This window comes from Oratosquilla oratoria, chromosome 23 (assembly GCF_046742065.1).
Source record: "Oratosquilla oratoria isolate Oo_2021 chromosome 23, ASM4674206v1, whole genome shotgun sequence".
Lineage (NCBI taxonomy): Eukaryota > Metazoa > Arthropoda > Malacostraca > Stomatopoda > Squillidae > Oratosquilla > Oratosquilla oratoria.
In genome coordinates this window covers 4,457,341-4,474,840 of record NC_134799.1, presented here as the reverse complement: position 1 = coordinate 4,474,840, position 17,500 = coordinate 4,457,341, and the positions used below count along the sequence as shown (strand labels likewise).

General features: G+C 39.6%; 1 protein-coding gene across 6 annotated transcripts in view; it reads left to right on the top strand.

Moving 5' to 3' along the window:
* Positions 1–17,500, top strand: part of LOC143037892 (uncharacterized) — a 233,689-nt gene that overhangs the window by 1,187 nt on the left and 215,002 nt on the right. The gene's annotated exons all lie outside the window — the stretch shown is intronic.

Here is a 17,500-nt window from a genome sequence, read left to right as displayed (position 1 = left end):
GGCAGAATTCAAACGCTTGTTTACTAGCCTGTTATTAATCTGTTTGCTGATATTCGTGTGCTAGTTTTTGTCTGTCATGATTGCTACCTGTGCAACAGTTATTACAATATATTTTCTTGAAATCTGTTTGTTGAAGGTTTATAGTAAAAGATACATGTCGATGCTGGCTAGCTGTTTTTTTTTTCTTTGATTTTGTTTTTCGTTGTTGTTATTGAAAATGTGTGTGAAAGATGGTCTCTTTCTTTATGTCAGTAGTTCTTAACGTAACCTAAGCCTGGGGATACTAGACATGCCATTATACCATAGCAATATACCATTATACCATAGCAATATACCATTATACCATTATACCATAGCAATATACCATTATACCATAGCAATATACCATTATACCATACAAATATACCATACCGTTGCCAGTGCAATGGTATGGTATATTTACCATGAGAAAGTATAATTTGCATTCATTGTATCCTACTAATTGACTTTTTTAATTCGAAATAAAAAAAAAGTGCCTTTGTTCAGTAATTGAAAATATCTAATAATTTCTCCGTAAGGTTTGTATCACTAATCCTTTTCATATGTTTGCTTTGTATTTATATTGGATGGAGGTACGAGAATTTTTTTAGATAATCAAAATGTTACGTTTTTACCCCAATTGAATAAAATCGGTTGGTTTTAGCTAGAAAAGAATATATAAATGCGTCATTACAGCAAAAGACGGTTGGTGTGCTAATTGTCGTCGTCTACATGTTTTCGTTGTTCTCTACTACAAGTCTGCTTTCGTTCTCTCTACGTTTTGAGATATTTTGGAGTTTTGTCTTATTCGACTGAGTTAGGGGTTATTAGCCTCGTTTACACGGAGCAAGTTGAAAGGCAAGTCGAGTGTGCAAGTTATTTGAACTGGAATGGGAAGCGAACAAATACGTACATGTTCACACACACTACTCTTCTCTGACTTGGCTTGTGTGAACATGTAATTGCTCGTTTTCCACTCGAGTTCAAGTAACTTGCACACTTGACTTGCCTTTCAACTTGCTCCGTGAATAAACGAGGCTTTATCAAAGAAGGCAAGTTGTGCAGGCCAGTTGGTGTTTTCAAATATTTTAGTTCATTGATTATGTTGTTTTGGGTTGCGTAGTCACAGATGGCTCTGTCGGTTGTTGTTGTTGTTGTTGTTGTTTTTCCGTTGTTGTGGGTGTGTTAATCATTTCCTGGTTATTTTGTAAGGACAAGTTGGTTTTTATGGTATATTCATATATTTATTTATTTGTTTATATATGTTGATTATTATTCTGTAATTATTATTTTGGTAATGACAGTTTCGTGAAAACTTGTTTTACTCAGGATGTCGTCAAGCTATTTTATTCAGCTAAGGAAAGCCTTCCTGAGTTTACCCCCATTTCCTCGGTTCCTTTAATTGTTAGGATTTTTTTTTTTTTTTTTATCGATTTATTTTTTCATCCTTTGGCGTCGACGCCTACGGCATAATATTATATATTATTGTTTCGTAGACTGGCCTGGTTCTTTGGGTTGTTCAATTCCTGAAATCTGTCTTCAGTCCTAATCAGACCTAACCACTTCGTAGGTGCCAATGTTATTTTCAATAATATATTATGAGAGTAGGTTACCTTTTAATTTTTCAATTTAATGGAATACATGCATTTTTAGGTTATAATGAACACTATTAGACAAAAAAATGAAAAGTTTAAATTAAATGTAAAATTAAAATTTATAAAGTTGATATAAATTAACCTAATTGTAACTACTGGTCTCTGACTTTCGAAACATGAAATGAAAATAATGACACTGCTACGAATATTTCCTAAAACTAAAACAGTTGAAGAAAGAAGGAAATCATATTTATCTGTAGAACTCGGGCCCTATCAGTGCCGATGATGGTTACGATTGTTTGGAAATGACTTTTTATATGCATATGTAATTTATTTATTTATTTACGTATTTGTTTATTTAGTAGCTGGTAATTTCCCAAGTCTGTTGATATGTGAAGATTTATGTATTCAATATTTCAGGGACTTGTGATATCCCTACAAAGTCTCTTAGCATTCTGTTACGAAATATTAATTTCCTCTCAACGGCGACATGACGTCATAACGCACTATTTGAGTCTTTTACTTATTTATTTTGTTTTATTTATTTAGTTCATCTCTATCCAATTTAATATTCTATAGATGTTTATTTATTCATTTTTATTTTGTTTATTCATTTGTATTTAGTTACTCAGGCCCAGAATGTAGAACCGTTGTGACGTCATTGTATGTTTTGAATCTTGGCCGTTTATTTGCGTTTGAGATCGCGTGTTTGCTCACCACTCATGATTAGTGAGTGGATTGTATTTTCTTGTTCTCCTGGCGGTGATAAATTATGGGTAATGCGTCATCCGTTTGCACTTGCACGCATTTGCGTGTACGTATCTGGCATCCTTAGAGGTGTACACTGGGTTATTTTTTCTCAGGCTATTTGAGCAAATTCGCAGCCCAAAGCTTTCGGGGAAGGATATGATATTTTACGTATTTTCAAACCTGTCAATTTACTGTGGTGTTTTGTCATGAGATTTTCCGTTAGAGACCATAAGTTTGTGTATAAAACGGTAATTAAACATTAAGCCATATTTGTTTTTGTCATTCAATATTTGTTTCAAAACAAATACAGAATGAAAACGCATGACAGTATGAACACAACATAGTGAAAAACATCACTCATCTGAGTTCAGTTTGAGAATCAGAAATTACTTAAGACAGGCAAAAAAAAAAAGTAAAAATTGATGTTATGTAATACATGAAAAGGGGAATTTATTTTAAAAAACAAAACAAACACATTTAAAAAAACACATCGCATGCGGAGAAAAAACGTAAGATTTTTCAACATATGCCGTAAAATTTGAAAATGAAATTACGTAAGACTTGCTAAAAAAAAACGTAAATTCTTGACAGGTATGTAATTTTGTTGAGAAAAACTAATTTTCCTTGGCGTTTTTTACGGCGGAAAAAGTCTTACCGCCGATTAATCGGAGGTTGGAGAAAAAATAGCCCAGTGTGATAACCCACTTTTTTAAGTTTCGTGGAGACAAGAAGAGAAACCAGACGTCAGATTTTGTTTATTACCCCCCGTTTTCTTTCTCTGAAAATCTGGAAAACCGTTTTCTTTCACATTTTATATATTTATATATTTATTTTTATTATTGGACTTGGGATTTTGGGAAGAATATTGGAAATTTGAAATAACGACATATTATGGCGTGGGATTTGTAAACTAATAATTACAATGTATCTTGTGTTATTTCAAATGGCATTGCTGTGACCTTAATAACCCAATTTGTTTATAATTTTGCACTGCCATTCACTTTAATGTTTTTCTATATTATCTGTTTCATGATTCCATCGCTTCTTCATTTGTTGCCAATACAGAAATAGACGAAAACTAAATTAATCGTTTCAATGTTATGATTATAAATATTTTTAATGTTCCAGTTGGTCATTGTTCTGTTAAACGTTTAAATCAGTCAGTTCTGTTAATTTCTGTGTAACAAATCTCTTGTTAAACCGAGATGTGAAACTCGATACACCAACGTTTCTCAACCTTTCTAACCCTTGCGTAACCTTTAAAATAAATTGCATGTCCCTGCTCAAAAAAAAAAAAATATATATATATATATATATATTTCTCATTTTATTTTCATCGTAATAATAGGTTAGATAGGATGATGTCTATACTTCATTATTACAATAACCAAGAATATGTCGTGCGTGTTTAATCATGTTACGTATATGAAATTAAATAAGAAATTAAAAGTGCATTAGCTTATCTCAGTTGTTCTCGCGGAACCCTTAGGAACCTTTTGCGGAACCTTAGGGTTCCGGGGAACCCTAAGGTTGAGAACCGCTGCATTACACCATAAGCAGTATTCACAACGATCATTAAATCATCGTCCTGGATTTATGATTTTGTTTTTGCAAGAGAGGACCTGATAGCAAAGAAAGAAAATCTTCTCCCCTATTCTCCTTTCCCTTTCCCTCCTCAATCCCTGCTTGTTTGCACCCTCTCAATTGTCCTCTTTTTACCTGTATCCCCCTCGCCGTGTTGGAAGTCCAGGACATTTACCGTCCAGGACAATTTTTGTCCTTCCGCCAGGACAATTTTTGTCTCTCGCGCCCCCCCCCCCAAATCCCCCACCCATCCACCTCGTCCTCTGCTTCCTCCATCCTGACAATCCTCCCCGCACCTCTTCTTAATCCCTATAATTCCTCTCGTCCTTGTAGCTCCTTTATGTCTCTCTCCTCCTCCTCCTCCTTTACTCCTCTCTCTCCTCCCTTCTTCTTTTCCTCCCCTTCTCCTTTCCTCCTCTTCCTCCTCCTCCTCCACCTCTTCCTCCTTTTCCTCCACCTCTTCCTCCTTTTCCTCCACCTCTTCCTACTTTTCCTTCACCTCTTCCTCCTTCCCCTCCTCCTCTTCGTCTTCCCCATCATTCTCCTTTTCTTCCTCCTCCTCTCCCTCCTTTCCTCCTTCTCTTCCTCCAATTCCTCCACATTTTCATGACGATACCATTATTATTATTGTTGCCGTATCTAAACATGGCAGTGCTATTGTGACTGGTTATCAGCAGGTGCCAACGTCATTAAAGTCGCTCTTCAGGAGGGCCACCGTGACAGGTGATCGACAGCTCCGGATGAGAACTCAGAACTCGTATATGTCACACACACACAAACACACCTGACTCCTTGCCCACCAGAGCTGTAGTACCGACTTGCAGTCCTGTGAGGCTTTTCAGCCCTGGGCATGGGGAGACTCGAACTCGGGACCCTGCATGACCAGATCAGTCTGGAGTAGTGAATAATTAGATAAATAATAGATGATAGATAACAGAAAAACAATGAATAATATAACAATAGAATAATGAATTATAAAAAATAAAATGACTGAGTCGTCTAACCGTTTCTATTGTGTAGTAAATCTAGAATGGAATCCCCCTGGTGTTGGCCAGGATGAAATTTGTGCAGTTGTCACGACGACGAAGTTGAATGTAATCCTACATAGTTCCTTAGAAGAATAGATAAACGAATAGATTAGAATAGAAATAAAGATAAATAGATGTTGATAAATCCCCCTCATTTGGGGTGGAAGGTTAATGGGCCAGCAATAACCAGCGCTTCTGTCCTTGAAAATGTGTGTGTGTTTGTGTATATATATATATATATATATATATATATAATATATATTAGTCTTCCGTCGTAAAACAATGTTTCGTGCCTCTGGTCCGTAGAGGAGTCACCCAAGTCCTTAAGATATCGATTGTATAAAACATTGAGTCAGTACAATATGGTGTCACTCATTAGGGTCCAGTTCAAGGATCACACTGGGCATTTATCTCTTGGACAATTCGAGGATTTCACTGTTGAATGAAATCGTTTTTTGTACACTTGAAACCCACTATCGGAGAAATATCAGAAGTACAGGAGGTTCGTATATTTCGACTACTATCTTTAGTCCTCTTCAGCAAAATGGTTACAAGAAGATAGAGTACAGGTATGAATTAGGTAGTGAAGAGTACTAGTCTATCTTCTTGTAAACATTCTGCTGAAGAGGATTACAGATAGTAGCCGAAATATACAGATCTACACTTATGATATTATTTCTCCGAAAGTGTATATTTATAAATGTTTTATAACATTACAGTTTCCCAAATAGTTTTGTTAAATATAATAAAATATGTAAACGGTTCTCACTGTGAGAGCTTGTGAGTACTGAAGTGAACTATACACGCTATGTGTACACGACCTTCTCACAAAGATAATCATAATACCTGAGCACGTTTAGATAACCTAAATGTTATTTGTACTCTTAAGTGTTTGTAAGACGTCAGCATATTCCGAGGTCCTCAGACAAATGGATATTAAGATAGGAGGGAGAAAGGTTTACTGTGTGTGTTTACATGTGTGTATGTCTAACAATGTGTTAGATAAGAGTTACGTTCGTGGTGTTCCGCCTGCATGACTCTCTGTCGAATGTGGCTTTAGATTTGTGTCGTGATGTTTGATTCGACAAATTATTTTCTCACGTTAGTTCACGCATTAGAGCATCTGTGTAGAAAAACAGCATTTGCCATTCAGACACCTCCCTCGCTCTCTCTCTCTCTTTATTTCTTTCTCTCTCTCCTTCACTCTCTATCTGTCACTTTCTATCCCTCTTTCCATCTTTCACTTTCTATCACTCTATCTATCTATCTATTACTTTATATCCCTCTATATATCTATCTATTACTTTATATCCCTCTATATATCTATTACTTTATATCCCTCTATCTATCTTTTACTTTATATCCCTCTCTCTCTCTCTATTTATCTATCTTTCACTCTATTTCTCTCTCCCTCTCCCACTCTCCCTCCCTCCCTCCCTCCCTCTCTCCCTCTCCCAATTTCCTCTCGGTTTTCCTGCCTTAAAGTTGTTAAAACAATGTTTTAACAGCATTAAGGCAGGAAAACCGATTACTGCCTAAGTAGACGACGACGAAGGAGGTAGAATACCTTTTCTTTGTCGTCTACTTACTTTGTACCTATTCTACCCCACCCGAGTTGTAAACATTCATAATTTTTTCCCATGTCTTCTGTAGTTATCTTGTCTATCTGAAGTCAACCAATGCAAATATGTTTCTTGAGGCTATTTCTTCTGCCCCGCAAAGTTTCTTTACCAAGTCGTATCTGTCGTAGCTTTGTGAATCGTCACTTGATTCTGCCTTCCTGTCTGCTATATAGAGTTCGTAACCTGTGTGTGATAACACAGGGGATTTTAGCTAGGAGAGTGCGTACCTATGAGAATACGCACTGAATGAGAAGTGTATATGTATATATATTATTGTTGTTACCATTTAGTATTTTCTGCATACGTGCATTTACTACATTAGCTATGCCATGTGCTCCTTCTCTTCGTTTAAAATTGTAAGCAACGAAATGTTGTTTTGTATCTGTTTATAATTTTTATCTGCTAATCGCGAAAGGGGAAGGGGCTTAGGGCTGACACAAAGAATGCTCAAATAGATGCGTTGGGAAAATGCTAAAGAAAACTGATATATATTTGGTTCTTTAGTCAGCATTATCATGACTGACGATTTTATTCGGGGTAAGATTGTCCCTGACTTGAGCATTTCCTTGGCTAGGTCTTAGTATCAATAATATTAATAATGATAACAATAATATTAATAATAATAATGTTAATAATAATGATAATAATCTTTGTATATACTAAGGGTTCCCCCTCCCCTTATAAGGGATTTAACCAAGTCAAAGACACGCATGCACTTCCACCCATTCCACTTCCACCCACCACTCTTTCCCTCATCTCATCTTAGCTCCTCATGGATGACGGGTCATCCCTGGCTCCCGCCCACCGTCCTGGAGTCACAGGCAATGCAGCAAGACCCAGCACATCAACAACAAGACTGCTTCGCTTAATTGGCGGCCTTGTCGATGTGCTGTGTCTTGCTGCGTTGCTTCTGACCCAAGGCGGTGGGCGGGAGACGGGGATGATTCTTCATCCACGAGGAGCTAAGATGAGAAGATGGAAAGGGTGATGGATGGGAGTGGAATGGAATATAACAATAATAATAATAATTTCTAATTTTTGTTACACCTCTCGCAGCACATTACATTGTGACACAACTTTTATATTATTAAGTAGGATTAAGTGGACGAGCAGATTTGAACCAAACACGAGGCTGGAAAGCTGCTTGTTGGAACGCGCGAAATCCACATTTGCAAATATGTTCATATGTATTCAGAATGCTCTACCCTTTGAACCTTTGGTTGGAGGTAATCCCTTTTGTCATATCATTAAGTTCGCGTGTGCTTGTTCATCTCATCCTTGCTTGGAAGTTTTAGTGGTTTTTTGATTTAGCGCACGACACTCAAAAGATAGTTCATGTATTTTTTTCATTCGTTGTTGTCTCGTATATTCTGACCTATTTGAGATTCATGCCTAGGAATAGTAATAGTATCGTGTGTTTTTTCATACTTCCAAACTTGTGCTATCGTTCCAGCCAATAAAGGTTTCTCCGGCTCTATAAATTCTTGTGTATCTCCCCACGGGACTGCTGTAACCGGGTAGTGCAACACTAGATGGTTAGTGTCTTTGAGAGATTCTTTACAGGGGATTCCATATAGCCCCATCGATGTAGGTTGGTTACTTTTCTGCCTGAGATTAGCCTGTTTGCCTGTGTCCATTGTCTTCTAGTTAAGTTCTGAAACCCGGTCAGTGATTCTGTGGGGTCTGCTTCTAGTTCTCCATGGTGATGGGATGTTTTGTCTCCATTCTTCTCTAGGTGTCTTTGATGTTGAAGTTGTCATTTCTTGTCCTGAAGAAAGGTCTCCTTGATTTTAGTCGTGAGGGAGCTAGAACAGTTATATCTTTCTGTATATCAAGAAGCTTCATTCCCCTCGTAAGGGGGGTAGCCGGCCAAAGCAAAATCCTACCCCACTCACTCCCATCTGTCATCCATTTGTTTATATTTTACCCTTGAACTCAAAATTTTTATTTATGCATATTTTTTTTTTTTTTTTTTTTTTTTTTTTTTTTTTTTTTTTATAAATCAAATGTAACGTCAGATGTATTTTTTGTTTCATCAGTCAAAGCTGTCAAAGTCCTCCAATAAAAGTTTCCAAAAGGTATGACATGACAGATGTCGAAAATCACAAATTGACATGGAAGTCGAAAGTCGTCTGAAGGGGCTATCACACTGGGCTTCTACGGGTTTCACCAGCGTCGACCGTTGAGAGTTCGTTTGAGTAAAAAACAACTTCGGTTACAATATTTTATATTTTCAAATTTCCAAATATCAAATTATCTTTCCGTCATATATTGCAAAGCTGAATGATGCACTAAGAGGTTTTAAACCTATACGTATGTTAGACAAACTTTAGAAATGTTCTTAGAGAAATCTAGATTTCAGTAAGCGAAGTCATATTCTAGTTACTCAAACGGAGGTTGGAGGTAGGATGTCGGAGGAAAAATAGCCCAGTGTGATAACCCCTTAATTGTGATGGGATTCTCGCTGGCCAAGCGGTTTAGAGCGTCGCTACTTGCGGCGGAGGCCGAGGTGACGACAGTTTGAACCTTACCGCCAGCAAGTTGGACCAAGGGTATGGTTTATTAAATTCCACGCTACAAAGTAAGTGGTACCGTTCTAGCCTCCTGATATCGGGAGTTCGCGACATTAAATCGAATAATAATTGTGGTTGAATTGTATACTTTGGTAACAAGATGGACACATACTCAAGTCTCTGATTATGACAATTCAGCCATGGAAAGAATATAATATTCTTAAATTATTTATCTCCAGTTTTTCATACCTATTTAGAGATAAAATTATTTACTTCTTTATTTCCAAAACCAAATTTAAGAAGGGATGCCTTGATTTTCCGAAATTCATTTATTTTCCAGTAATAGTGTATCGTCCTGAGTCGCCATTATTCTTCAGCGACTTTTGCGAAGCGACTCGCTACCACCGACATGACGTCATCAACGAACGTCACAATGGCCACACAGACATACTCTTAACAGAACGGTCAAGAAGGAGGACGAGAATACTACGCTAGTAGGCGCTGAGTAGCTACGACTACACCCCATCAGACAGAAATGCGGGATTCGAACCCACGATTAGGAAAATACGAGACCCAGATGTTTTCTTTCATGAAATTAAATTTTCTTGTTTCTAAGATAAGTGTAGCAGTAGTTAGGATTTTGGAAATGTGGGATTCAGTTCAGAAACAACTTGAGCTATTTTTGACCTGACCTATCGCCAGGAGAGGCTCCTTTAGCCTTGGCATCGATCCTTCCTACCTCAGCGTGACCTCGCAACAGTCAATAGGGCTTGATCTGTCTGTCGATAATCATTATGTTGCTCACCTTGAGCGGCTGGTACCAGTACGTCGTATTTTTGTATGTACAACCTTTTGTTTTTCACACGTACACTTTTCCATTTTTTTTCTTGGTAGACCTTTTGCAAAAGGACAAATTCGATTTATTTTTTATTTTTCTGTCTTTGTTTTATTCTTTATTTAGTGTAAACGTCTAGCGAAGGGCTGAAATGCCCTCGACTAGGTTATACCTACCATGTGAGGTATGTGAGGCAAAGGTACTCAGACCATTTGAGGACTTGAGACTAGACGAGTTTATTCAGATTAGAGGAACCTTTTCTCGGGTTTGAATGTCGCCACGCATTTGCAAAAAAAAAAAAAAAAATCCCGTGTTTTTTTTTTTTTTTTTTTTTTTTTTTTTTCTCTCCTGTTCCCGTTGTTCTTTTTTCTGCCATTCTCTCACATTTTGGGTGTTCCGCATTTCTCCAGAAATTGTTATTTATTCTTTCACTTCCTTTTTGTGTTATCTTCTATAAACACATCTGCAAAGACTGTGTGCTTCTAGACTTGGTCCTTCGCCCACCTTCTTCCTCTCTTATTTGTTTTAATCATTTTAATGCCACGAACTCTTTCTGTTAGAGAGGTGGCCCCTTAGCCTTTTTTTTTTTTTTTTTTTTTTTTTTTTTTGTAAGCGTGGGAGTCTAATGTAGTTTGCCCTCACCACCAACTCGATTTCCACGAATCCTCGAACTGCTTCCACTCTTGACCTTTCTCCTAAGTAACGACGCTTAGTCAACGATGCCCTTTCATTGTGTACCGTTTCCATTTGCTAGGCCGGTATACAGGTTACAAAGGATTACAAAGGCGGAGCATCCCGACAGGAGACCTTTTGGTCCATATCTAGGTCGGATGCGAAAAATCCTAATAATGGTAAATAAATAAATTAATAAATAAAAATTATAATGTAAATAATAAAATACATAGGTATAGTTAAATAATAAACAAACAGGTAAATAGTAAATAATAAATTGACATAACTAATGATAAATGAGAATCAAGCAAATAATGATAAACAAACAGTCAAATGATAACAAAACAAATAATATTAAATAAATGATAGTCATTACAGGTTGAACATCTACGGCGACAGAACACAACCAACCTTGCCTCTGAAGTAGAGTCCCTTTATACAAAACGTTGCGATAATTCCGCAGATTGGCCACAAAATGGCGGCGTTTCCGGAGTTGTCGCAGCTCTGTATATAAAGGGACTATTGGTCAGCAATTATGCCATTTTGCGGGAATTTTCCACAAATTTGTGGAAAAGTTTAAACTGTTTACCGTTATTTTTGTGTAGAATTTGAAGAATTATATGTTCCAATGAACTTGTTTGTTGACGTAAGTGAAGTAGGAAACACGGGAGTCTTAGTCTGAGTTTATTCCTGACTAGTTTCGCAGGTATGCTTTTGTGTATATAATAATTCTTTTTTGTGTGAAAAAATGTGGAGATCCAGATTTCCTTATGGGAAAAAATCTCACTCGTTTGTGGGAACTTGCATAGATCACAGTGGTAACTGTTGGTGCATCCGAATGCGCAACAGCAGATAGCGCGAGCGAAAATGATTTGGCCACAAATTGGCTCCCCGGGTCACGTGACTGATATTTATCATATCATGTCGCAACTCTCATGATAAATGAACTTTGAACCTTTCCGTTTCCTTCCAACATAGCTCGAGATGCACACACACACGCACATACACACACTCACACACACACACACACACACATATAATATATATATATATATAGTATATATATGTATATATATATATATTTTTTTTTTTTCAATTCAAATTTCGTATACGCTCATCGCCATCTAAAAGATCTTACTTTTCACACCTTCAAAACTTTAAATCTGTATCTAAATGTTACAACAGATATTTCCCCAGCTTCCAAGTATTTATAGCTTGCTTGTCTCTGGCTGAATACATGGTCGGGGGACGAGTTTATGCTTCACCCCCCGTATGAATCATATCTATGAGATATCAAATGGCATATTATAGCCACGCTCCCTTCTGTCCCCGCTGTGGGACAATTGGCCTATTTTGGTCTCTCGCTGTGGGCGCGAGAGAGGGGGAGAAAAGCGGTGGCAGTTTTATTATCTTATTGTTCGTGAGGAAGGTAGAAAGAGAGAGAGAGAGAGAGAGGCCGGTGGTGGAGTCGTGGATGTTGGAGAAGAAGAGTGGGGAAGGTTAGGGGAAGGACATGAGGAGGGAGGTGGAGAGGAAGCCGCGAGATCGAGTATCGATGGTCTCCAGAGTCGAGGGGCAACATGACACTTGCAAGGGAGGAGGAAGCTTAAAACTGCGAGATGTTAAGTTTAATGAGTCCTTTGTTTTATTTTTTTTTATTCTGAAACTAAGATAACTCCGAGTATTTCAAATAAGAATGGTAGATAAGAGAGAAAAAAATACCAAGGTGATTTAATTCAGCTATATGAAAATAAATGTTGGAAACATGACATATTTGTAATTTATAAAAGGTTATCGGGACCGCGGCATGGAAATCAGACAGAGAAAGGAGGAAAACATAGCATGTGCTCCGGACATTGTTCATACACGATTGACAACGTACAGATGTTAGTATAACTAAACCGATGTCCTGTCTAAACTTGGCTAAAGGCGAATTGAATCAATTACATCAGAATGTGTCTCGACCGATGGTGTCGTCTTTCATCTCGGTGTCCACCCCTTTCATAAGAATCGCCAGTCCTTAGCGAGAGTAAGATCTATGGGTCACGCTGTAGTACGGAAAGGGTTTGGCTTACTCAGAGATCCATCCACGCCTGAATGCCCGTACTCGCTCCAGATCAGCTCCGTAGGTCTTGTGCGTTCTGTACACCACTTTGTACCGAAGCAGTCCTAACACAGTGGTTATCCAAGTAGCACATTTAATTCTGTCCTAGCAGCCGCTTGGGTTATTCAATTCATCCCTGTGACATTCCCTCGGCAGGGGGAGGGTTTCTGTCCTCTCTCGATTAAAGATGAGCTTCACTTAGCAGACAAACGAAGGGAGTAGCCAAGCAAGGAACAAACCTCTTGTATCTACCGATAGCGGTCGTTGGCACTGGCCATAACCTGTTGTAAATGAAGGCGAACTTGGTCGTCTACAGGTGTAACATAGTGTCTGAATCGTATAATGTCCTTAGCTCAATTGACAGCTACGACGAATACTCCAGATATCTTGCTACTGCCCAGACTTGAGACTGTGATGCGAGTTAGTGTTGTTGAATAATCTTAGCTTCATTGACATCTACGAAGAGTGTTCTTGCGATCTCACTAATCCCCAGACTCGAGCCAGTGATGTGGGTGGATCTCCTCCGAGCAACGGCTCAACTCTTCCGACTTATTTGTGTTGTGTCTGAGACAAGGACCATGTGTCTGTAAGTAGGCGAAGCAGATGTTAGCATGTTTCAGTACTTTTCTCTTCGTACTGCCTGCCGATGAGCTATTTCGGTTATTTCCAGGGTTATCCCTTGATAATGGAGGGGGTGTAGCCTATCTATAATCAAAAAGATAAGTGTCTCTGGTCTTGAATTTCAGTGACAGGAACTTCACATCAGCACCAGCCTCACAGTGATTTGCATCGGAAGTCTTAATAATTGACCCCCCCTTCCTACATTCTTTCCTCAAGTTCCGACTGAAACCCATGTTGACGGTGTTGAACCTACCTCAATACGCGGAGCACTTTGGCGCCGCAAAATCATATTATAAATTTTATTCTGGCTATTCGCCAGACTATTTTATTCAACTACGGGAGTGCTTAGTTTCAAAATTTGAATCCAAAGGGACAAGTCAGGAAAGAGAAGACTCAAAATATTCAGTTAACAGTTTTTAGTTTGCTAGAAGCTTCTTACATTGCTTATAAAGTGTCTGGACATTTCAATCCTCTTTTGTCAGTCCAAGAGACAGGAAAGGGGAAACTCCAAAGATTCAGTTTCCAATGTTTAGTTTGCTAGAAGCCTCTTACATTGCTTACAATGGTTCTGGACATTTTAGTACTTCCCCTTTGTTATTCCAAGACTCTTGAATCATGTGTTCTTCGCATTGTGGGATTTTGTCAGAGGTTCATTGATCTCGATGTTTGAACAGACCTTGGGTCAACTGCCACCGCCTCCGTACTCGGTTTCATATCTGCCTCTTCAAAACAGTGACATTTTATTTTTCTATTAACTTCATTTTTGTCCTGATTGATATCAGTTTTGATATCGACAAAGTAACTGACTTGAGAGTAGAGGTAGGGAGTTGTCTTGTAGGGTAGAAACCCTCCTTTTCGATTCAAGTTGGCGCCTCGATTGAATATAATGTGAAAGAGTTGGTCATCGCGTTGAAGGGATTACACTCGCCCGCTGGACGCCGAAGTTTGTGGTCGGCTTTAGTTTCGCCATCGAGAACCTGATACAGATGGTATTGCAAGGCATGGGGGCATAACTCTCTCAAGGGTGTGACGTCCCTTCCAGCTGAGGCCAGACGGTCTGCATGCGGCAGTGGAAGAGGAAAGGTAAGGTCCCCGGTATGAATAGGCCCATAATTGATAGAGACTCCCGTCGGGTAAATGTTTGTCTGGGACCCCCTGACCCTTGAGGAGCATTAGATCGCAGCTCTCTTAACGACATGGTTACCTAGGCCTCATGCAAATGACTAGATGGGTGACTAGGGTCTGGTTTTGTTATTGTAGGATTAATGCGGGTGAGTTCGTTGGTGGTTATGCAGTCCAAATCGAGATTAGCAGGCGCGACCGCAGATACTGCAGGAACAGTTGCCCTCATGGTTACGTGGCTGGTGGCGACGTATGCGGCATTGCTCTGCGACGTTGTTGTACTGTTGTCTTTGGACATCTCTACGCCGGCAGGTGGTGTTTCTCCATAGGTGACGATCGCCGGCGATGGCTTCTAGATTCCTTGGTTGAATGTCGCATTTTTGAGCGAAGTTTCAGTGTGTTTTTTTACCTGTAGGAGAGAGGCCAAACGCAGAGTATGGGATCCAATATATTTTACGTTTCGCCCAGCAGGGCTTCTTCAGAAATAACACATTTGAGAAACATTTTACTCCTAATATAGCCCGAGCTTGCGGGGAGAAACAAACATAAAAATGGTGTACACACAATTTGCATAAATTGCTTGTTACTTGATTATTAAAATTGCTTTTACCTCTTGCGTGGAGCTCCCAATGCACGTTTCCTGGTGGTGAGTTCTTCACATGAAATCTTTCGTGGAAATCTTCAGGAATGCGTCTGGTGTGTCCTAACCATCGCACCTTTGTGTAGGGTTCTTAAGGCTGCCGTAAATTTGGGGGGGATTTCCTTAAGATTTCCCTCATTAGAGTTCTGTTGACTGTATCAAATGCCTTAGAAAGGTATATTTATAAGATGTTGAGTCCTTTTTGTCGCTATCTACATTTTTCTTGTAGCTGTCTTGCAACAAAAATCTTATCTATGGTGCTGCATTCCCTCTGAATCCACAATGTGATTCGAGCAGGACTTGATCAGCGTAGTTGTCTAGGATCCTGAACAGAATTGTTCTAGTGAGAACTGTGCCTGCATTAGCTAGGAGGGAGATATCCCGACTCTTATCACAGATGACCTTGTCACCATCATTTTTATCAATGTTATGTCTGCATTTTTCCATTGCTCTGGGCAGACTGGATGACGTTGTGTGGGCAGCCTAGTGTTGTATCCCCGCCGTGTTTGAGTATCTCAAGTGGGATACCGTCAGGCTCGGCTGCTCTATTATTCTTTAGACTATTGATTGCATGTCACACTTCAGAGCGGGTAGGCAAGTCATACAGTACCGGAAGTGGTGCTAGGTCGGGCAGTTCGTCCAGCATGGTGGGGGTCGATAGGGTTGTTTTTGTTGAGCAGGTATCGATAGTGTTCTGCTTATCGCTCCATTACTGCAATCTTTTTAGTTAGAGTGGCTGCTGGTCTCCTTCGTCAAAGAAACCTTGAATTTCACTGACCAGCGTGGATCATCACTCGTTCTGCATGGCTCTGATATCGTGCTGCGGTTTTGCACGAACATATGCCAGTTTCGCGCACACTGAGGTTATTGGATTATTGAGTATTGCAACGCTAGCCTTTTTCTTGTCTTTGAATAGATGGTGTATGTCACTGGCTTGTTTTCGTCCAACCTGTCCCTATTATTTTTCTTTTTGTTGAGGTGAGCATACTCTGGGAGATAGTCAAGAGTATGTCGCACACAGTGTCCTATGCTCTAGTGAGGTTATTTGTGGTTATGGGCTCCTCATTGTCGATTGAGACACTGAGAAACCCAGTGTGTTCACCCTGCAGTGTGGATAGTTTTTCAGGGTCGTTGAAGGTGCACATGTCGATTCGCCTCATCGATGCTTTGTGGCGGACTCGGGGTCGAATTCGGAGTTGGAAGACAGAGCGGACAAAATGAGGATCGGTCCATTCGCCGGCTCCGCTCATGGCACGTGTTATGACCACGCACTTCAGGTCACGTTGTCTATGACCTAATCGAGCAGATGCTGCTGCTTGGACCTAGGGTCTAATCAAGTCGTCTTAAAGTTGTTGCGGAGTTGGATCGTTGTGTTTGTTACCGCCAAGTCCTGTTCGGAGTAGAAGGACAGGAGACGTAGGCTATTTTTATTACATTTTCCAACTCAGCGGCGTCCATTGACTCCATCCTATATATGATGGCTGGTGCCGACCCTGGCGTTGAAATCTCCAAGTAAAATGATTTTGTCTTCATTGGGAATAGATCGTATGGTGGTATCAAAGAACATAATTGTTCCTGTGTGTCCTCTGCGTCCATGGTATACGTTTATGTGACCATTGTTATTGGTATACTCCAACTAACGAGCCATACATTAATACCAACTGGGCTTTGAGGGATGCAGTAAGTAATGTTGTTTTCACTGCAATGGCCACACTACGTGGTGCGCCTTCTAGCATACATTTCTAGAAGTTATAGCCTTCACCGATCTGCCATCGATACTTCATCAGATAATTGAGTTTCATTCAGAGCCGCTGTATCTATGTTGTACCTTTAAAATCCAGGGGCTATCAGACCCGAGCAACGTTGTTGTTATAACCATGAAGTGCTCGCACATTCCAAATGGCAACTCTTGACTTTTTTTTTAGTTTTGTTCCTTAGTGCGTTTTTAGGGTCGATGCATGGAATACGACAAGCCCGGTTACCTGGCCATGGGCATTTGGGAAAGACACTGTTCATATAAGCTTTTATGGGTCCATTCCCCGCGTGGGGTGGGCGGTGTGGATCTTAAAAAGGGCCGCCAACTCACCCTGGGAGCTGCCGACCATTACCCCAGGGCCACCTCACGTGCAGGGTAAGAACTATAGTTTATATATTTTAATTGAGCCGTAAGACGCGGGTAGGTGAGACCGCGCTGGTGCCACATCACTCCCTCAGTCTCCTCAGAGATGCTTGCTACCTCTTCCCCCCCACACTTTTTCTCTCTATATATATGCTTATATATACCTTGGGCGGCACCTTCGCATGAGCCACGTTGCCAAGTTAAAAATGTAAATTTTAAAGAGTCGCTATATTTCCTTCAATTTCCAATCGTGTATATATATATATATATATATATA